At 39.0% G+C, this 23438-nt stretch overlaps 1 non-coding gene across 1 annotated transcript; it reads right to left on the bottom strand.

The window, feature by feature from the left end:
• Positions 1–554: 554 nt before the first annotated feature.
• LOC133781038 (small nucleolar RNA R71) lies at positions 555–661 on the bottom strand. Its single transcript, XR_009869836.1, has one exon. It is a non-coding gene; the product is annotated as a small nucleolar RNA R71 (small nucleolar RNA).
• Positions 662–23438: the final 22777 nt, after the last annotated feature.

The raw sequence follows: 23438 nt of genomic DNA, 5'->3' as shown, positions 1-23438 counted from the left end.
ACCTACAGTGTATGAACCAGCAAGAGGACAGTGAACTTGCTCCTATTGACCCCGAGATCGAACGAACTTTCAGAAAAAGGAGAAAGGATCAAAAGGCTAAAAGCCGAGGCACTATGGCTGAACGTGTTGATGATGAGGGGGATGGTCAGCAAGTTACTAATCCCATTGTTTTGGCGGATGACAGAGCCAGAGCAATACGGGAATACGCTGCCCCCATGTTTAATGAGCTAAATCCAGGCATTGTGAGGCCAGAAATACAAGCAGCTCAATTCGAGCTCAAGTCAGTGATGTTTCAAATGCTCCAGACCGTGGGGCAGTTCAGCGGGATGCCTACGGAGGATCCTCATCTCCATCTTCGTTCATTTTTGGAGGTGAGCGATTCTTTCAAGCTACAAGGAGTGAGTGAAGAAGCATTGAGGCTGAAGCTATTTCCGTTCTCTTTAAGGGACCGAGCTAGATCATGGCTCAACACCCTTCCTCCCGATTCGGTTACAAATTGGAATGACTTGGCTGAGAAATTTCTAAGAAAATACTTCCCTCCCACCAGAAATGAAAAGTTTAGAAGTGAGATTATGTCGTTTCAGCAGCTGGAAGATGAGTCCACTAGTGACGCATGGGAAAGATTCAAAGAGCTTTTAAGAAAATGTCCACACCACGATATCCCACATTGTATACAAATGGAGACATTCTACAATGGTCTCAATGCAGCCTCTCGAATGGTCTTGGACGCTTCAGCCAATGGAGCCATTCTTTCCAAGTCTTACAACGAAGCATTTGAGATTTTGGAAAGGATTGCAAGTAATAACTATCAATGGTCAAACACTAGAGCTCCTACAAGTAGAAAGGTGGCGGGAGTTCTTGAAGTAGATGCATTAACGGCTCTAACATCTCAAATGTCCTCAATGACCAACATTTTAAAGAACATGAGTATGAGAGGAAATGTACAGCCAGCTGCTGCCATTCAAAGTGCAGAAGTATCATGTGTGTATTGTGGGGACGGGCATACTTTTGAGAATTGCCCTTCAAATCCAGCTTCGGTCTTCTGTATGGGTAATCAGAATTTCAACCGCAACAACAACCCATATTCTAACACTTACAATCCAGCTTGGAGGCATCATCCAAATCTGTCATGGGGGGGTCAAGGAGCAAGTTCAAGTGGAGCACCAACACAAGAATAACAGTCATATCCACCGGGATTTTCTCAACAACCAAGACCTCAACAACCACACCAACCTCAAGGCTCTCAAACAAGTTCTTTGGAGAATTTAATGAGAGATTATATGGCCAAGAATGACGCTGTAATTCAAAGCCAGGCAACGTCTCTTCGAAATTTGGAAATTCAATTGGGGCATTTAGCTAATGATTTGAAAAATCGACCCCAAGGTTCCTTGCCTAGTGACACCGAGAATCCAAGGAGGGATGGCAAAGAACAATGCAAGGCAATCACGCTACGGAGTGGAAAAATTCTGGAAAATTCTGAGGAGAAAATAAAGGGCAGTGGGGAGCCCACTTCAATCCAAACTGAAGGAGAATCTAGTAAAAAACCAACGAAAGAAGTTACTGAAACTGGCCCAGTTGATACAGCATCGGGTCAGCAATCTATTCCAGTGGAATCTGTACCAAAGTCGCCCCTGCCATTTCCTCAGCGATTTCGCAAACAGCAGCAAGATGGGCAGTTCAGGAAGTTTCTGGATGTGTTAAAAAAGCTCCACATCAATATTCCCTTAGTGGAAGCATTGGAACAAATGCCAAACTACGTCAAGTTTTTAAAAGATATTTTGACGAAAAAAAGAAGACTGGGAGAGTTTGAGACTGTTGCTCTTACAGAAGGTTGCAGCGCCATGTTGAAGAGTAAAATCCCTCCGAAATTGAAGGATCCTGGTAGTTTTACAATCCCTTGTTCAATTGGTGGAAGAGATGTGGGAAGAGCTCTATGTGACTTAGGTGCTAGTATTAATCTAATGCCTATGTCAATTTTCAAAAAGCTAGGCATTGGGGAAGCTAGGCCAACCACAGTTACTTTGCAATTGGCGGATCTTTCTATGGTGCACCCAGAAGGAAAAATTGAAGATGTTCTAGTGCAAGTTGATAAGTTCATTTTTCCGGCCGATTTCATCATTCTTGATTATGAAGTGGATAGAGATGTTCCAATTATCTTGGGTAGGCCATTTCTAGCTACTGGGAGGACCTTGATTGATGTGGAAAAAGGGGAGCTCACAATGAGAGCTCAAGAAGAACAGGTAACTTTCAAGGTATTTAATCATATACGTTCTCCAGATGAAGTAGGAGATTGTTTGGCCATCACTATCAAGAACTCTAATATGGAGGAAAAGGTACCCAAAAGGTATAGCAAGAAAGTGAGGATGAGGCTATCTCTTAAAGAATTTGAGAGCAACAATGAGCTAGGGGCAAGTATAAACAAGGCATCGTCTCATTTGGAAGAGCCACGTAGAAAGAAGAAAAAGAAGTGTGGTAGGAAAGCTCATTCCCAAAGGTTTGAAGTGGGGCAGCGAGTGTATTTCTCTAATTCTAAAATAAAAGCAAGTTCCAGACAGCTAGCATCAAGTTTCTCTGATTCATTCTTGATAATTAAAGTCTTTCCTTGTGGTGCATTGGACTTGCGTGATGAAATTTCAGGGAGAGAGTTTAAAGTGAATGGCCAGCAACTTAAGCACTATCTTGGAGGGGAGGTCGATAGAGAAAAGACCTCCATCAGTTTGAAGGATGCTTGAAGGAGAGGAATTATGGGTTGCCGTGTATTTAATGTAACACATTTGGGCAACCCAGGAGTAAAAGGCAGATTGTAAATATACAATAAATGTGTGCGGGAAGGCTTTAAAGCTGGGGAGTTAGATGAAGAAGGGCGAGAAGGAAGCGAAGTTTTTCTGGAATGGTGGGGCATTGCCCAGTTGTTACAACATTCATTTAGCATTCTGGGCAGCAATCACAAGAGGACTCCGAGTAACAGGGGGTTTCCCTTTCCTATTAACTATTTTTAGTTTCTGTACTGTGTTTTGCATTTTTGTTCTGTCTGTTAGTTGTTAGTTATCTAGTGTCCAGTCACTGTTTTTTTTGTGGTTCTGTTTGTGTGTGTTGTCCAATGTGTCTTTGAGAGATTTGATGATTTAGTCTGGCTTAGTGTACTGCTCGATGATGAATTTTTTCCGCTCACTCCATTTGTGTTGCTGCCTGGATTTTATATGTTGTTTATGCTTGATGATTTGCTAGGTATCATTGATGCTTCCTCTTAGTCTCTAATCAATAGTGATGTACTTTTGTTATCCCACCTTGTTTTGAGTTTTTCAAATGACTACTGTTTGTGAAATTTTAAGCATCTAGAATTGGTTAGTGCACCCCTTGAGGCGAAATCCTAGCTAATCTTATCCCTTAGAAATGATCTAGGCCATTTTTGGACGCTTGAGCCTTTCTAGCCTCCCTTATATAACAAGTTCCCTTAGTGACCCCGTCTTTGAGCCTATAAGCCTATTTTTCTTGTTTATCCCGATCCTGCATGCTACTTATCCCCTCCTAAACATGAACCTTCCACACACCTCCCAACCTAGTTGCTTTCACTTGTCAAGAATTAATTCTTCCCACTAAGTTTGGGGTGAGTGAGGTGAGTGTAGCTTTGTGGTGAGCTAATCCAAAATTTCAATATCAGCCACATTGGGGACAATGTTGGGATGTAAGTTTGGGGTGGGGGAATTAGCTCACAAGACAAACACATATATACAATCAAACCAATTCTCTTGCTATATGTTATACAGTTTATTTTACTTTTCTTTAGTGTTTTAATGCATATAAAAAAAAAAGAAAATAGAAGCATAAAGAAAAAAAGAGAAAGAAAAAACAACAACAAAAATATAGTAGAAAAGTTCAGAAATAATAGCAAGAGAAGTACATTAGAGCAATATGTCTTTGTGAGTATAAAGAAATGTTGGGGAAGTGAGTGTGAGAGATATGAATCATAATAAGGAGGCTCGGTTCTTGACAAGTGAGGAGGTTAGGTTATGAGCTAGTTAAATGACATCCTTTACCGTACCCTAACCCAAGCCTTACATTACAAGCTTAATAAAGTCCTTTTGATCGAGGGGATAAGATTAGACTACATTAGTGGAGAGGAGCGCACTAATCCAACTTATGGGAGCAATAGTTAATTTTGAGGATCAAGGGGCAGTTGTTAGAGGAATTCAAGTTGTAGGTGGGAAGCATTTGTACATACTATTGGCTAGGTGACTTTAGGGAGGTATTACTGATATCCTGGGTACTGAATTTGAGAAAAACAGCATATAAAGTCAAGGCATAAACACTGCATCATTTCATTCCATTCCACTTTTCTGAGAGCAACTTGTTCACTAAGACATATTGAATTATTTAGATCTCTCTCTCATGTTTTATGGCATTTGTGTGTGTGTTTGGTTTTGTGTGTGTGTTTTTATTTATTTCTTTTTTATCATTACTCGAGGACGAGCAATAGGCTAAGTTTGGGGTGTTGATAACTCTAAGATTTAGAGTTATTTTCATATCTTTAAACTTAATTTTCAAACCAAACAAAAGAGTAATGAATTGTAAGTAGTGTAATTGTGTCCATTTAGTGTATATTTGTATCAAGGGACTGTGTATCTGTATTATCAGATTTTTCTTAGTGATTTATGTAGTTTCGTGTTTATGTTAATCAGGAAAGGAGGCTAAAACAGGTGATTGGGAACTTTGGATCATGAAGAGGAACAATTCTGGAAAGAGCATGTTGCTGTACTCTAAATGCTGTAGCAAACCTATCGTAGCAATCGGCAGAGACTAGTGAAGAAACGTGACAAATTCCAGCTGGACTTAATGAGTGAAATCAGTGCCTATGTGGCTAGAATTTTAATAACTTAAGTCAGCTGGGTGATGTGGCACTTGGAGGACAAAGTGAGAATTGACTTTCCTATTAGGGTAAAGGAAAGTACCCTCAAAAAAAGAGTACCAGCCGAAATAGACACAGACCTATCATTTTTGAGAATTCTGCATATTTTCACTAAGAAAAGGACAGAGAGAAGCAGAAAGAAAGAAGAAGAAGGGAGTACGAAATAGGAGAGAAAAAGAAGGCAGACGCCTAAGGGGGACTAGAGCTCAACACTGAATTCTCTCTAATCTCTATTTCTCTTTAATTTTGTATTATTTTCTCATCTCAATTTCTGTTCAAACTTCATGAAAATATTCTGTACTGGTTTTATGTTTAAGATTTCAGCCATAAACTAACATCCTAAAGATTTGGGTGGTTATGAACCCTTATGTATGAACTAAATTTCTAAATGCATGGTTAAGTTGTTTATGTCATAGTTCAATTGAATGTGTTGTAATGTTAATTGAATGTTAATTACTGGCCATATTTAGCATTTATTAAGTTAGATCTAACTTGGAAAAGGGAAGTCTAGTTGAACCCAGTCAATTGATGCAAGAAACTTACCTAGTTTTTGGTGATTTTTAGTAGTGGAATAGGACTATTTTACTGCCTTGCATAACCTAAAGATTTGGTGCTTGATTGGATTGTTTATAGTCTGTTTCAATACAGGAATGTATTGAGGGGGGTTATAGACAATAGATATTAATTTTTGGGAAAAACTTACTGGGTTTTACGAAATCTATTAACTGTGACATAAATTGCTGACCCATTGCTGTAGCAACTGGAACGAACCAAGGGGAATTAATCACCCAAATCTATTTTTCTCATATCTGAAATCCACCCAGAATTCTTTCATTTTAATCTCTGAATTTTAGTTTAATTAATTTGCTCATTTACATTTATTTTCAGAATTAATTACATAACTTTTCTCTTGATTTGGTTACTGAATTGTAAATTGTTATTAGTTGATATTGCATTTATTTAGTTTAAAAGTCCCTGTGGAGACGAACTTTGATACTGTATCACTGTATTACTTGTTGTCGACTGTGTATACTTGCGCATATTTTAATCGTTAGAATTTCCACAACAATGATGATGGTGATGATGATGATGATGACGATGACGATGACGATGTCAATGATGATGATGATGCTGATGATGATGATGATGATGATGATGATGATGGCGATGATGATGATGATTATAAGAGAGATATAGGCTCGGGTGACCCTAGGAGAGACCCTGTGGCTGAGCCATGCATAGGCCATGCTCGTATGGCTTATGGATACCTTAAAGAACAAAAATTGTACGAGTCCCAAGGCTCCATAAATTAGTTAGGGCTCAATCTTTGAAACTTCAAACTCGGGAATATTTTCAAAGGTTAGAAAATATCTTAAGACTAAGAACATTATATCCAAAGAAGCTAGGGCTTGGGATTTAGATTCCTAGCTCGAGATTTGGGCTCGGGGCTCAAGAATTCAATTTTGGGAAATACTTGGAGTTTAGACTCGAGATTTTATACTTATATCAATAATGAATTATTATTGAGGAGAATAATTATCTAATTTTGGTTTGAGTTTCCAAGTGGAGTATTTTTGTCATTTTATTCTGGGCTCGGATTTAAGCCAAATGTCAGGAATAGGATTTTAGGATAGGAATACCTTAAATTCTTTTCTTAAGAGACTTAGTAAGAGAAAAAACTAAGATAATGTATCCAGTCATGAATTATAGGACCTACAAGCGATCATCGCTCGAAAAGGAAAGTTGTTGTTCAAAGGAATCGAGGTGAGGAAGTCTGCACTTGAGTAACTTAGGATAGGTGGAAAGTAACTATTTCATATGTTATGTATGCTGTTAGAATTGTTTATAATATTGTATACTTGAGATATATAATATGTGATGCATGATCTGGGAATGTATGCTGATAGTGTTGATTATTAGGGCTATATGTGCGTTATTCAGTCTGAAAGTTAAATGCTCTGGATCCGTGCTTGTTAAGACATAATGCAATGCAATTAATGCTTGAATAATGTAACTAAATGCTTATATGTTTGTTTGGTTGAAACATAGTGCAATGCCTTCACTCTTGCTATGAATGAGTGCAATGCCCTCACGCTTGCTTATAGGTTCTGTATTTGGGGGTTATCCATATAGCCATACTTTGGTATGCCCACTTTATAGAGCTGTCGTCTAGGAGATCAGAATTTATCACCCTGTACAAACAATTGTATTACTCTTGACTGCGAAGGTCTCGAGACTGATCATCTCAATGAAAGGAATCCCAATGACTATATGTATGATGCTATAAATGATGTAAAGTATGATTTACAATTTATGAAGTGTTGCAAATGCTTGAATAACTAAGGTAATGTCTATAGGAATTTGATAACATAAGAATGAAAAGTTATGTTTGAGAATACTAGCTATGATTAAAATAATATGTTATTTTATTGATGAGATTTCTTGTTATATGTTTGCTTCCTCACTAGGCTTTATAACTCACTCAGTTACCAAGTGCGATGGTAAGAATAAACCCTAGATGTCTTGGTGTAGGTGGCCTGCAAGGGATCTTGTCTGTGAATGCATACCATGATCAATTGACTTGTAGGGTTAGCGATGTTTCCAATGTGTTTTGCAATGAGTCATTTTACTAAGTTTAAGTTTATGTTTTTTTTCTTTCTAAAATATATGAGATGAGTAGATAGTCAAGCATTACTCTTTTATGCATATAAACTACTTTATTTTCAGCTTTTAACTATTTGGGATTTCAAGACATTTCATCAATGATTTATTACACTTTAAACCATTAAATAATTATTATTGCTTACAAAGTAGTCCTTTAACGACCATTTTTTAAATATTGACTTTTCATAAAGGCGTTGACTCCTAGAAAACATTGTCCTTTTCTGGAAAGTTGGATCAATACATTACGATATGCCAATTGTTAATAAAATATAAAACAAAGAAGTGTTAATATATATATATATATTAAAATATATGAATAAATTTGGTCCACACAATTTACTTCAACTAAAGTTTAACCTCTCTTTGGAGTAGAGTGTTGCCATAATAGTTATTCTATATGCGCCATAAATTGAATATTAGAAAAATGATATAAGAGTTAGAAGAAGTATTGGAGTAATAAATTAAGTAAAGGGTATATAATAAGTATCGATTTTGTCTATTTTAATTCATTATTCTTCTATGATTATGTACTTGATTATTTATTTATATATGTTTAATTAGTTTATTTTGTGTTTTTAGGATTTCCAAGACATTTGGGTTAAAAATAAAGAATTTGGGATGTTTTACAAGCATTGGTTAACCTTGGCATTGCAAGTTTGAAACTTTACACTTGGTTTTGAAACTTTTCTAATAATGGTTTCCAAATTTTCTAAAAATATACATGTTTTAAAAAATTTTCATAGCTTTTCATAGCTTTTTGAATAGTCTAACTCGGAGCTTTATCGATGAAGTTATGGTTAAAATACAATGAGTGGCTATAGCTGAAGAAAAATAAAAAAAGGGACAAAGTTCTATGGACGCGGCGATTGACATTTATGGCCGCGACTATAATGCCCTACTAATCTAGGACCCTTACATCGTGTGTTAAAAATAGTGTTGTACTCGTTAAGCGAGTCATTTTGACTTAAAAGTGTAATTAAGGTTAAACAATAGTTTCAGTATTAGACATTTTTGTAAATGAAGTTAAGCTTTTCATCAACAAGTTTTGACTAAATACAAGGGATCCCAAACGTTTTAAATCAAAAATAAAGTTACAGCAAAATTACAGAACTAGTTGACCTAAGCAGCAAAATCAAGCCAATAACCCAAGTTCCTCAAAAATATGTTGACCGTCGCCCTTACAACTCGCCAACTTATGGTTGGTCCATCTTTCATTTACCCTTACCTGTACCATAAAGCACCCGTGAGTCGAGGCCAAGCAAGAGAACTATCACGACATTTTAAAATCATAATAAGCATGACAACATTGATACGACTTGTGCCAAACCAATGGGTTCGTAACCCTTTAAGTTGCCCTGCCATCTCGACCTGCATTACACATGCAATTTCCAAATACGGCCAGTGTCGATCACTCACAAATAACCATGCAACAATAAGATGCAATAGATAAAAACAAATAGAATCACACAACCATTATTCACAATTTAGATACAATCATAATTGTTTCAAAATAATAGGGCCAGTGCCCAACACATGGTGCAAGTGTCAATTTTCTTACCTTAAAATCCTGAGCAAATTAGTGAAGCGACCCTGAGTACGATCCCTTTCACCCGAGCCATGTAGAAAACCCTTGTCACAACACCAATAGTACATGTATCAGGAATAATTCAAATAATGGGCTCCAAGACCAAGCCTTAGCTCTCGGGACCTCATATTCCACTAAACTGGATCGCAGAATTGTCCCGGTGTAACGACCCAACTATTCTTGACTTTGGACCATTGATAAACTACTATACACAGACACTAATCTTAAGAAAACATACATAAGGAATAACCATAACTTTATTTAAAAACTATAAAGTAAAATTTTAACATACATAAAAATGCGGTTAGGGTATGGGATCCCATTGTTTAAAAATAAAATAGAACATAACTTAAATCTTAAAATTCGTTACAAAACAAAGTGCGGAAAATACATGTAAAGCATAATTTTAAATAGCTAGAAACAACTTCATCCTCGAACCGTTCACGCATTCCACCGATTCCATTCTCCCTCAATACACATTCCCAAGCTACCAAGAACCTTCCCGCCGCCATAACTATTTTCCTGCACATATAAAACATAAAAGAATGAGCATAATGCCCAGCAAGGAAAATCTACTGCAAGCATGAAACATAATCATACACATAAACTATGAACATATATCATATACTATAACACATATATCATAATTCTAACCCATGTACATGGTGACTATTGGGGTTTCCTAACTAAGCAACTATAAGGCTCAAACTACAATGAGGTTTGCTAGTTAAGCAACTATAAGCCCCAAAAACATAAAAATGTTGGGGTTTGCTATATAAAACTATAATCCCCAAAACATAAAAATGTTAGGGTTTGCTATATAACAACTATAAGCCCCAAAACATGCATATATCATAACACATAAAATCATACTATAACAATTTTATATAAACATAGCACATATCACATAAGAACTATCCTATTTTCCTTACCAAAATACCGAGATGATGAGAACAAGGTCGGGATTTTGGAACACTCCTAAAAACCATTAATAGAGAGATAAGTATTCTAAAAGAAAATAGATGAAAAGTGTTGACGGTGAAATCTCGTCAACGAAATTAGATCGGAAAACTCAAAGGTAAGTGTGGTGATATATAGACAAGAACTTATAATGAACTTATGGAAGGGTAAACGCAGATCAACAATAGAGTAAAAAATGTATATTGCTTAATAGCCTCTGCATACAATGAATTTTCCAACCCCCTATTCTGAGGGTTCAAGCTCTATTTATAGCTGGGCTCTAATGGCCCCTTATACATGGTGGTCCCTCAGGATAGAATAGTACATGAGTACATTGTCAGGGTAATAGCACAGGTGGTAGTGGTGTTGGAGGAGTGGTGGTCTGCTCTAGTACATGTCAGGGGTCTGAAAAAGTACTCCCGTCTTGGTACCATACTATGCCTCCACTACTTGTCGAGTACGAACCTCATAAGCGTGTTGAGGGAGTCCTGACCACGTACCATTCTTGTACTGCCACTACCAGTTTGGCGTGGACACTGTACGCCCTGATTTTCCCATAGGCTGATTAGCGAGTTGAGCTGCGGCCTAATCATGATTATCTTGTGGACATCCCCAAAACCGGAGCTGCCGTCATAAGATCATACCTCCTTAGCTTGAGTTAACCTAAGGGATCGCCAAGATTGCCTAAGAACTGAGTCCGGACTCTGTAGGCCGAAGGTCGAGTTAAGTATCCAGCTCGTGGTACGAGCTAGAGTTGGAGGCTATGACACTTTGTAAAGTCAACACATGCAAGGTAAACGTGCATATATCAGACATCACATGTCTGATATGCCCCTGACTTCTCGGACACGCAGCAGGAACATGTGGATTCAGACACCCACGACTAGGTTGGGCCGTGCGGCCCATTATCTCCTTACCTATAGATTTGACCACACTTATGTGTCAGGTTTAGGAATTAATCATGAATGTCACATAGTTGATACGATAGGTAAGAAGGTCACGGGATGACCTTCTTACCAACTCCCAGGTGCCTTGTCCTATAAATATGGAGACCATGGGAGTAAATAGGGGTTGGATTCTCTCTTGTAAGAAATACCCTGTAATCAAATATCCAGTATATAGCAATAATACTGACTAGTGGAGTAGAAGGATTTTTTTAACCTTCGAACCACTTGAAAAACGTGTCTTGAGTCACCTTTTCATTTCTAAGATCATATATCTGTTTCGGTTCAACATTAGCACTAATCCCTTTCTCTTCTTTTCTTAATTACCTATTGGCGAAGAACCGCGTCAACAAACACCGTATCTATACTCTAACTCTTCTTGGTCTGTAGGCTCATTCCGTATACGTACAGGTACCTTGTACCTGACGGTTATTGTCACATCTCCAAGATATGTATCTGCTCAAAGCTATCCCATATTCTACTAAGTGTACGGAAGCTTGTGAGTTAACATGAATGATATATTCAGGTCTCTACGCCACTATTAGCTTGACACCAAATAGTTTTGTGTCTCTCTTATTGCTCCTCGTACGTCCCTTCAAGAGTTCTTAGACTCCATAGAGGCATGCGAGGCACTGGCATCACTGCATGGGGGCACCTTGGCGAGAAGAAATGCTGGCACGCAGCCCAGGTATGGGACACCTTGGCATAGCTGAGTGTGGTGTGGTGCGAGGCGCGAGGCGCCCTCTAGGGGAGCTAGTGGTCCGAGGCGCGAAGAAAGGAGTGGATCACCGTGTGAGACCCTTCTTGCGACATGGACCCATGTGCACGAGGTGCCTAGGTGAGGCCATGCCTCACGAGACGCGCGCGGGTGAGGCGAGGTGCGCGACAACCTCTTGGCACGAGGCGAGGTGGGCCGCGAGACGTCTTGGGGGTGCGAGGCGCCCTCTAGGGGAGCTGTTGGTCCAAGCCGCGACGCACCTAGGCGAGGTGTGTTGCAACATCTAGGTGCGAGGCGAGATAGGGGCCTCGCGTGGGAAGCTCGGGTGCGCACGGCTGAGGTGAGACGGGGGGCCTCGCGTGGGAGACTCGTGTGCGCTTGGCCAAGGCGAGACGAAGGGCCTCGTGTGGGAGGCTCGTGTGCGCATGGCCGAGGCGAAACGGGGGCCTCGTGTGTGCATGGCCGAGGCGAGATAGTGTATCGTGTGCGAGGCCCGGGTGTGCAGTGCGAGACGCGCACGGGTCGTGGGCAGCCTCGCATAGTGAGGCCCTCATTGCCTTGGCGGGTATTTGGGCATGTCGGGCAGCCTCGTAGGGGAAGGCCCTCGGGTCTCTAGGGGCATCTTCGCGAAGTCCTCCTATGAGACATGGGTCCCGCATGGGGCAAAATATTGGGTTGCTTGGTTTGAGGCTAGCGAGGGTAAACCTCAATTTTTTCTCTTTGGTGGATTTTTCGCATCCACAAAAAGAATAAACTAAACCATTGAGAAGATACTTACCAACAAGAACCTCAAGTTCAAAGAACTTAGATACCTAATCAAAAATAAAGAATACTGGGTTAGGATTTGAGTAGAGAAAAACTATAAGAACTTAATGAAATAATACAGAAAGGAATAAAGAATAGGGATACCTTTGAAAATGTTATACCCGAACTACACCTCAAAACCGAAATACACTATGAACCTTACTTCCCAAGTGTTTAATAAGCTTATAATGATAAAGCTTATAACCCCAGCCCAAGTGTTTAACACTCTAAAGTAATCCTAGCAACTTGAAGGCTCTGAACTCAGCTTGAAGAATGAAGAAATGGCTGGGTACTAGGTCCAATTTATAGAGTTCAAGAATGAAAAGATCTTCATTTAGCTTGAATAAAATAATGGTTTTTTAATTGAAAAACATTTGAATAATCGTTCAGCAGAGGCTAAAGACTAGATCAAAAAGATTATGGACTTATCAAGAGGTTAAGGATTAAAATGAGCTCGATTTCAAAATCATTTGAAAATGCATCCCTAGAGCCGATATATTGCCTACCTTAGGCGATATATCGCATGGGCTCATATTCCCGAGGCTCGTCGAGGTGGTCATGCAAAGTTACGTATTTTTTGTATCCCCGTGTGGCGATATATCGCCCCCTAGAGCTGCGATATATCGGCATACGCTAAAATATTATACACGTAATTACACTTTTTCAGCCTAATTTGAATTGAGTAAACAGCCTTGACTATGTCCTTTAACGATTTCAAAGCTGTCGGCAGACTCTAGGATTTTCAAATATTACTCTTAATAAACTATTCCTCAAAAATACTTAATTTCTCATTAAACATACATATGACAAGTGTTATTATCTTTTTGGGTCTATCTAAACCTTATAGTATAATAAATATCATCTCCATAATCAGTCATATTAATCAAATCTTAGGTTAAATTAATATTCTTAAACTTTAGGTTAAACTTATAAAATCTACAAGTGTTACTACGAGTGTCCAAATAAGTCCCTGCTTGAACCAAAATCCACAGTAATGAACAAACTACATCTACTACTAACTATTACTATTACTACTACTATCAAACTAGCTAAGTAAAGTTCTTGGACTCTACACTCGGAGCACTTCAATTTGGTTTCCCTAAAAACCTAAGCAAAGGTACCTTGAAAATGTATTAGCGTTGCGGCACCTGCTACAGCGTCGTAGCTCTATAGAAAGCCGAGAAACCCTTATGCAAAACTTGTGCATTTTGAGCTGCGACGCCCTTCTAAAAAGCTATGATGCTCCAACAAATAAAGTGCTTTTCCTATCCATAAATCCTACATTAACGCTGTGACGCTCTCTGGATGGTTTGCGACCCCACGACAGTCAGAGGGCAAACCCTGCCCTCAAGGAAACTCAAGCGAGACACGGTGCTCGACGTAAGAGTCACGACGCTACCGCAAGAAAACCCAAAACTGTGAATTACACCTGCAATTTTAACACCAAAACTGAATCTAACTCCATTCCTAGTCAATTTTCCACAACTATTCGTTCACTAACTATCTTAATGACTTTAAAACATCAACAAAACTCACTTAAAACAACCAAATACACTCAGTTGCCAAAATTACCATTTGAGCTTAAACATTGAAAACTTACCCAAAAATCTGAAAATTCAAGTTCAATTCCAAGTTGAAGAGTAATTAGGACTCGTGCATCTACCACCAATCACGACACAAAAGTCCCCTAGACACAATAAAGTTCAAAATTTACTTTAATCCTTCATACTTGTCTAGAAGACAAAGAAACTTCAAACTAGGCTACCATACCTCTAAAATTTAAAAATTCCTAAATACAACTATCTCTTGAGTAGCTCCTACTTCCTAAATTGCTCAACTTCTCTTCAGAATTTCCTTGTCCAAGTCCTTAGCTAGGCCTTGAGAATGTCCTCTTGAGAGGATTCTTGAAACAAAGACCTAAGAGGAGAGGGGAAGTGCGGGAATCATTAGTGTGATACTGCCACTTGACCCTTATCCAATATTCAATAGTCACATGGTCAAAAGATCATTATACGCTTCACCTATACTTCTCATCAAAGTGCTCCCAATGGCAAAATAGTCATTTAGCCAAATTTCCCACTAAACCTCAAAGTATACCTCTAATGTCTAAATTTAATCAATCAACTCATCAAATAAAATATATTCCCCATCAAATAATCTTATACAACAACAAATCCCAAAAAGTGTAAAATTACCAAAATACCCCTTGGCTCACCCCTAGCCAGGCATTAATCCTCGTTGTGACTTTCCGCTAAACTTCTCAAACTCATGCTCAATATCACAAATATATCCCCATAATAATGTCGTCTCAAGCACATACCATATAAAATTACAAATATACTCTCCACAGATCAAAATTACTAAAATGCCCCTTCTAAACCAAAACGGGCCTATAAGCACATTTAATACACATAAACATGCATAGAAAGTCATATCATAATATAACTCATGTAATTCTCATATTCACATATATATATTAAATTAAAATCACAAAATTCACAAATAATTCAAATTATGTCCTCCTGGAACACTAAGGTACTAAACCTCATTAGGATTTTGTGACGCTACATCGGCCATACAGGCAGAAGCTAACGACCACTACCTGGGCTGTTGCTAGCCGCAGCCTAAGCTCGTGGCTTTGGATTTTCAACTGCTATGGTCGCGGCAGTGCACATTTATGGCCACGGCCTGCGATACATCTCCAGCCTTAAATATTACTTTTTAAATGTAATTTCAAGGGGACTATAAAAGGGTTTAGGTCAAACTTTTAAAATAACTTTGGATTACAGATTTTGGAAATTAGAGCGGGAGAGGAGAAGAAAAGACATCATTATTTTCAACATCCAATCTAGTTTTTCTTCCTCTCTAAAACATCTTTATTTTCAATTCATGTTTATCTTTGCGAACATGTTTGTTATTAGGGAGTACTTTTCTTTTCGATTAATGGTTATTTCAAAACTCTAGACATGAAATCTTGAATGCAATGATGAATATTATTTCTTCTATTCACTTATATTAAATTGCTTCTATTCTTATAATTGAATGCTATGAATCTTGTGAGGTGGTCAACTAATTAGGGTTTTACATTGTTCTATTATTGTCTTAAGATTGCAATTCACTTAATAGTTTAGGGTTCTAAGTAGAGTAATAAATTGTAATGAAGTATTGTGATGGGTATTTTAATTGTGATGAAGAATAGAACCTAGGTTAAATGAATTGCATCCTTAATGAATTTCTTGCCTAAATTAACTTGTTTCCATTGAGTGTAATGCTTTGTCAAAGTTAAATAGATCGCATTCTTAATGGGTTTATTTCTTGGTAAAAATGATTAATTAATGAGTGCTAAACATTACTTAATTATAATAGGGAAACTGGGATAATTGACCGCTTAACTGTTATCTATGAGGTTAATAGTCTATGTTGGAGTAGGGAATAATGTTTGTCATTGATGATTGATTGATTGTTGAAGGTGGAGAATAATTCTTAACTGATCTTTAAAGTCGTAGTTATCAATTGTTATTTGTTTATTACTTTATTTTTTGTTGTTAAATCTTGAAACAAAATCCCCTTTATAATTTTCATTTTATTTTGAATGATAAGCTAACTAATAGTCCTTCGGGGTTCAACCTATATTTACAATTATACTAATTATTTGGTAATACTTAAAATAAACTCTATAATAAATTTAATACAACATACGACAAGCATCATTATTACTAAAGAAAAATCTCTTTGTAAAGCTCTAATATCATTGTAATGTCCTAAATTACCTAATAAGGCTTAGGGCCTTGATTAGGGCTCCATGATGACAAATTATGGAAATTATGTGTTATGTAATATGTATATGTGTATCATTATATGATTATGTGAGTTATATTATAACATGACTTGATACGCATGTTTAGGTGTATTAAATATGCATGTGGGCCCATTTCTGATTAAAAGGGAAATTTTCGTAATTAGGCCCGTTATGGGTATATTTAGCATATATGTGATATATGTGTGGGACCACATCATTATGTGGATATATTTGGGTTACTTAGCACGAGGCAATCCTAGGGAGCAGGCAATTGGGAAACTCACAACGGGACCAATACTTTACTCGTGGTGAGTCAAGGGGTATATAGGTATTTAGTACATTACTGGGATATTGGGTAATGGGAATAAATATTTGAGGATGTATTTGGAGTTAGTGAGATCAGGAGGGAATTCTGAGGATTTTGATTATTTTACCCACGGGGGTGTTTTGGGACCCCAAGCTTTGGGATTTGCTTAAGGTTACTTAAGCATGAAATAACGTGACAGAAATAAATTACGTTCAATATTCTCTCTCTCTCTCTCTCTCTCTCTCATTCATTCATTTGATGACCGTTAGCATTTTTTAAGGAAACTCGAGTTTTAGAGCTCAGGTTCAAGCAAGGTTAGAGACATATTGATTCTAGGGAAGATGAGAAGCTTGATAGCCGAAGGATTCTATCGGAAAATGACTTAATCAGAGGTAATCCAAGCATTAAGTTCTTAGTTTTGAGTTTCTTAAGTTTGATTGGATTTTTTAGTTTTGATGAGTTTTTGATTGGATTGTAACTTTGGTTTTGATGTTTTTGGGTTGCTGAGTTGTTTAGGAACTATTGTTTTGGGATTTCGCTATGTTTGTATAGGTTTATTGAGGGATTTGGCATGGGAAAAACGAGGAAGAAACTGAGTTTGCAAGTCGAGCCGCAAGCCTGTTCTTGGGCGGCCGTGGCTGGAAATGAGCAAAGGAGAAGCAGGTGTCTATGGCCTAATGGCGCCGCGGCGCCTGTTAGGTCACGCTACCACGTTGGTTCAGGTAGGGAAGAGGCTCGAGTCTTTGACTTGAGCGGGTCACGGCTCAAATGTTTGTAGGCTGTGATTTATCCAGGGATTGAATTTCGAGATAGCTCAGGGCATTAGAATCACCCCAATTCATGAGATCTCTACCTACGCTCAGGTGGTATGGGGGGCCCTTGTTGTTGAGGGCATAGGAAATGATATCTGGAGGCAGAGTGTCAGAGAGCATGGAGCTCAGGCAGTGATACCTCTATTTATTGGATTGGGCAGGAGCAGAGGCCCCAGTGCTTAGAAAATAATAGCTATCAACATATTCGGTACCACTACACTAGAAAAGGGTTTGTATGTGCTTAGATGGGACATCAGGCTGAGGACGTGATTGGAAAGTCTACCCGAAATGTACTTGGTCCAAGAGGCGCCATCTGGGAGGATGCAGAGCAAAGGCATGTTTCTTATCTGGGATGGTTGGCTACCCCAATACATGAGATCTCTACCTACGCTCAGGTGGTATGGGGGGCCCTTGTTGTTGAGGGCATAGGAAATGATATCTGGAGGCAGAGTGTCAGAGAGCATGGAGCTCAGGCAGTGATACCTCTATTTATTAGATTGGGCAGGAGCAGAGGCCCCAGTGATTAGAAAATAATAGCTATCAACATATTCGGTACCACTACACTAGAAAAGGGTTTGTATGTGCTTAGATGGGACATCAGGCTGAGGACGTGATTGGAAAGTCTACCCGAAATGTACTTGGTCCAAGAGGCGCCATCTGGGAGGATGCAGAGCAAAGGCATGTTTCTTATCTGGGATGGTTGGCTACCCCAATACATGAGATCTCTACCTACGCTCAGGTGGTATGGGGGGCCCTTGTTGTTGAGGGCATAGGAAATGATATCTGGAGGCAGAGTGTCAGAGAGCATGGAGCTCAGGCAGTGATACCTCTATTTATTAGATTGGGCAGGAGCAGAGGCCCCAGTGATTAGAAAATAATAGCTATCAACATATTCGGTACCACTACACTAGAAAAGGGTTTGTATGTGCTTAGATGGGACATCAGGCTGAGGACGTGATTGGAAAGTCTACCCGAAATGTACTTGGTCCAGGAGGCGCCATCTGGGAGGATGCAGAGCAAAGGCATGTTTCTTATCTGGGATGGTTGGCTACCTCAAGAGGGATTGCCCAGGACTAAGGAAGGATGAACGAAAGGGGGAGGATTGCTCGAGTGTTTGCTCTGATGAAGTCAGAATCAAAGACTAAGACTGAGGCTGGTTCCATAGTAGTGGCAGGATAGCTTCCTAGTTCTAATTCTTGTATTTTACTGATTGGTTCTGGTTACATGTTGTTCTTTGTTTTGTTGCATTTAGTAGAGGCACAAACTTGGTATGTGGATTACACGGTTATGTTGTGATGAGAGTGTGGTACCCTATTCGTAATTTTAAGAGACAGATTAGCTTATTGCAGGAAAATATTCATTAGTTGATTTGATAGAGTTAGTTATGACCGACTTTGATATGATCCTGGATATGGATTGGTTAACCAAGTATGCGACAATGATAGATTGCAAGGAAAAGATTGTAACCCTTGGGCTTGATGGTGAGAAACCCTTGAATTTTTTTGCACTCTGCATGGACCCAATATACTTATGATATCTGTACTTTGAGCTATAAACCTATTGCAAGGAGGATGCATAGTATTCTTAGCTAGTGTGGTGGATACCACTCAGGTCAAGCCAATGGGACCAGGACAGACTACAATAGCCTGTGAGTTTCTAGATGTGTTTCCAGAGTATCTATCAAGGTTACCTATACCCTGAAAGATAGAATTGGGATTATGTTGGTGCCAGGGATGGAATTAGCGTCTAGGGCACCGTATTGAACAGCTCCAGCAGAGCTGAAGGAACTAAATGTTCAGTTACCAGGACAAAACGATATTCTTCGAGATGGATCTTAGATCTGGTTATTACCAGCTGAGGATCAGGGAGAAGGATATGCAGAAGACTGCTTTTTGTATCAAATTTGAGCATTATGAGCTCTTAGTCATATCTTCTTGATTGACTAATGCCTCAGCAGCACTTATGAATAGATGAATAGGATGTTCAAAGCTTATTTGGACTGGTTCGCGATCGTCTTTATCAACGATATTGTGGTATACTCTCAAATAGAGATTGAACAAGGCCAAGGAATGCCTCAGTGGTCAAGAGTTTCCTTGGATTGGCAGGGTATTACTTGTGTTTTGTTGAAGAGTTCTCAAGGATTGTTACCTCATTGACAGAACAGACACGCAAAATCAAAAGTTTGCATGGTCAGATAAATGTGAGAACAACTTCCAGGAATTGAGACAATGATTGATGATGGCTCCATTTCTGAGTCTTCCTACAGATTAGAACAAGTTCATGGTTTATTGTGATGCCTTGAGACATGATTTGGATTGTGTTCTTATCCAGACAGAAAAAGGTGATTGCTTATGCATCACGTTAGTTGAAGGATATGACCAAAACTAGAGTAGAGTTACTGGTGGGCCAGTTGGCAAACATTATGCTTAAGCATACAGTTTTGGAGAGAATCAAAGGAAAAATAGTTGACTGACTCACAGATGGGAAGGATTGGGGGGATGTCTTAGCTAAGGACTATAAAGTGTCAAGCTTGGGATTATTGAAATATAAGGATCATAATTGTGTTCCGATGGACATTTTGATCAGATGGGAGATTCTGGATGAATCTCATACCACCATTATTCTCTACATCCAGGCACCATGAAGATGTACTAGGATCTGAAAGCTTTATATTGGTGGCCTGGAATGAAGAAGGACATAATTGAGTGCATTGTAAAGTACTTCACCTGTTAGTAGGACAAGGCAGTGTATAAAAAACTAGTAAGGCCCTTATAGCCTTTGGGTATTCCATAATGGAAATAAGAGGACATCACGATGGATTTCATGGTCGGATTGCCCTGGATAGTGGGCCAGCATAATTCAATCTGGGTCATTATGGATCGGTATATGAAGTCAGATCACTGTTTATCAATGAGGTAGAATAAGACAGTTGACTATTATGTATATCTTGATGTGAGAGAGACAGTGCGTCTTCTTGGGACTTTGAGGTCTATCCTGATGGATAGGGACCCTATCCTTACTTCCAAGTTTTGGGGAAGGTTACAAAAGGCGATGGGTATACAATGGGAGTTCAGTACAATTATTATCCTCAAAATGATGGTAAATAAGGGAGGATTATTTGGATATTAGAGGACAACTAGGACTATTGAAAAGAATAGAGCTCGGATGCTCGCTTCTCAGAATAGATAGAAAATTTAAGTTAATTTGAAATGCAGGAACATGGAGTTCCAAGTGGAAGACTATTTTTTCCTTAGGGTATCACCATGAAAAGAGGTGAGGAGATAAGGGCAAGTTGGGCCCTAGATTTGTAGGACCGTTTGAGATCCTGGAGAGGAACGGTCAGGTGGCCAATATATTGGCCTTACCGACGGCACTATCGGTCGTACACAATGTATTTCATATTTCTATGTTGAGAAAACATGTATTAGATGAGACTCTTGTGTTGAGTTATGAGGTTCTAGAAATGGAGGCAGAGTTTTCCTATGAGGAATAACCAATTGAGATTTTAACAGAAAGGATAAGGTTCCGAGGAACAAAACTATACATTTGGTTAAGGTATTATACAGAAACAATAAGGTCGAGGGAGCGTCCTGAGAACTGGAATCAGATATGCGGGATCTATATCCTGAGTTATTGAGGTAAAATTTCAAGGATGAGATTCCTGTAAGGAGGGGATAGTTGTAATGTCACGAATTACCTAATAAGACTTAAGACATTGACTAAGGGCCAGGATGGAAAATTATGGAAATTATGTGTTATGTGATATATATATATATATTTATGTGCATCATTATATGATTATGTGAGTTATATTATATTATGACTTGATATGCATGTTTAGGTGTATTAAATATGCATGTGGCCCCATTTCTAATTAAAATGTAAATTTTCTTTATTAGGCCCGTTATGGGTATATTTGGCATATATGTGATATATGTGTAGGACCACATCATTATGTGGATATATTTGGGTTACTTGGCATGAGGCAATCCTAGGGAGCAAGCTAGTGGGAAATTCAGAACGGGACCAATACTTGACTCAGGGTGAGTCAATGGCTATTTTGGGTATTTAGTACATTATTAGGATATTGGGTAATGGGAATAAATATTTGAGGATATTTTTGGAATTGGTGAGATCAGGAGGGAATTCTGGGGATTTTGATTATTTTACCCTCAAGGGTGTTTTTGGGACCCCAAGATTTGGGATTTGCTTAAGGTTACTTAAGCTCAAAGTAACCTGACAGAAACAAAATGCATTCTATATTCTCTTTCTCTCTCTCTCTCTCTCTCTCTCTCCCTCTCCCGTTCGTTCATTTGACGCCTGTTAGCATTTTCGAAGGAAACTCGAGTATTAGAGCTTGGATTCAAGAAAGGTTAGAGTCATAACGATTCTAGGGAAGATTAGAAGCTTGATCACCAAAGGATTTTACCGAAAAACAACTTAATCAAAGGTGATCCAAGCTTTAATTTCTGAGTTTTAATTTTCTTAAGTTTGATTGGAGTTTTGTGTTTGATGAGTTTTTGATTGGATTGTAACTTGGGTTTTGAAGGTTTTGGGATGCTGAGTTGTTTGGGAACCATGTTTATGGGATTTGGCAATGTTTGAGTAGGCTTATGGAGGGATTTGGCATGGGAAAAACAACGAAAAATTTAGTTTGCAAGTTGAGCCGCGGCCTTGTTCTTGGGGCACAGCGGCTCTAATTGAGCGAAAGACAAGCAAGTGACTCTTTCCTAATGGCACCGCAACTCCTATTAGGGTGCACCACGACACTGGTACAGGCAGGGAAGAGGCTCGAGCTTTTGACTTGAGCGGGCCGCTGCTCAAATGTTTGGGGGTTGTGGCGCATAAGGAGTTTTTGGCCTTGGGGAGGTTTTGAGTGCGGGAACTCAAATCTAAGGGCTCGAGATCGATCCTACTTCCAATTTTAGTAGGATTCCATGTCCCAGAGGCTAGAGCTCGGTCCGGAAGCCTTTATTTACTCATTTTTGGCAGGATTCTATACTTGGTTATGACAAGGTTATCGCTAGGGGCTTAGAACCAGGATCGTGCTCGAGGGTCATTCATTTGTAACCAGTACTTGGACCAAAGGTAAGAAAACTGCACCTGGTATGTGATACATATGATTATGGCATGGCCCAAACATGAATAGGGAATGAACGCCTATGAATGTGCATGATTATGATTATGCTTTTGATTAGTAATTTAGGATGTTGAATGCTTTGTATTTGGATATGTGATATACGATATATGTTGGTCTGCATTCTCTATTTGAGAAATGCTTGACTTATTAGTCAAGGATGACATTAGCGCTGAGCGCTGATCATAAAGCCCTGACTTATCAGTCAAGTTCGGAAATAGCTGTTGAGTGTTGGTCGTTATGGTTATGCTTAACCAGGAGCACATCATATGCTTGACCGACCTATTGGTTGTGGAAAACTCAGCGCCAGGTACACTGGGCCAAGTCCAAGGCTGGTTATACAGCGGATAGGGCAACGGGCCCCGGGTGACATATTAGTCCCATATCCTAGGGCTGGGCCCCAACATTGACTTATTAGTCAAGGACGGTCTTAGAATGCTAAGTGCTGGTCATAAAGCATTTATTTATTAGAGAAGGACCGCCTTAGCACGTTGAGTAATAGTCATAAAGAATTTACTTATCAGTCAAGGATGGGCTTAGCATGCTAAGTGCTGGTCGTAAAGCATTGACTTATCAGTCAAGGACAGCCTAAGCAAGCTGAGTGCTGGTCATAAGGCATTGACTTATCAGTCAAGGTCGTCCTTAGCACGCTGAGTGATGGGCGTAAAGCATTGACTTATCAGTCAAGGATGGCCTTAGCATGATGAGTGCTGGTCGTAAAGCATTGACTTATTAGTCAGGGGTGACATTAGTGGCTGAGTGCTGGTCGTAAAACATTGTCTTATTAGTCAAGGATGACAAT

The sequence above is a fragment of the Humulus lupulus genome, chromosome 5, assembly GCF_963169125.1.
Source record: "Humulus lupulus chromosome 5, drHumLupu1.1, whole genome shotgun sequence".
In the NCBI taxonomy this organism is placed as follows: domain Eukaryota; kingdom Viridiplantae; phylum Streptophyta; class Magnoliopsida; order Rosales; family Cannabaceae; genus Humulus; species Humulus lupulus.
The sequence above is the reverse complement of the archived record's forward strand: the minus strand, read 5'-3'. Positions and strand labels throughout refer to the sequence as shown.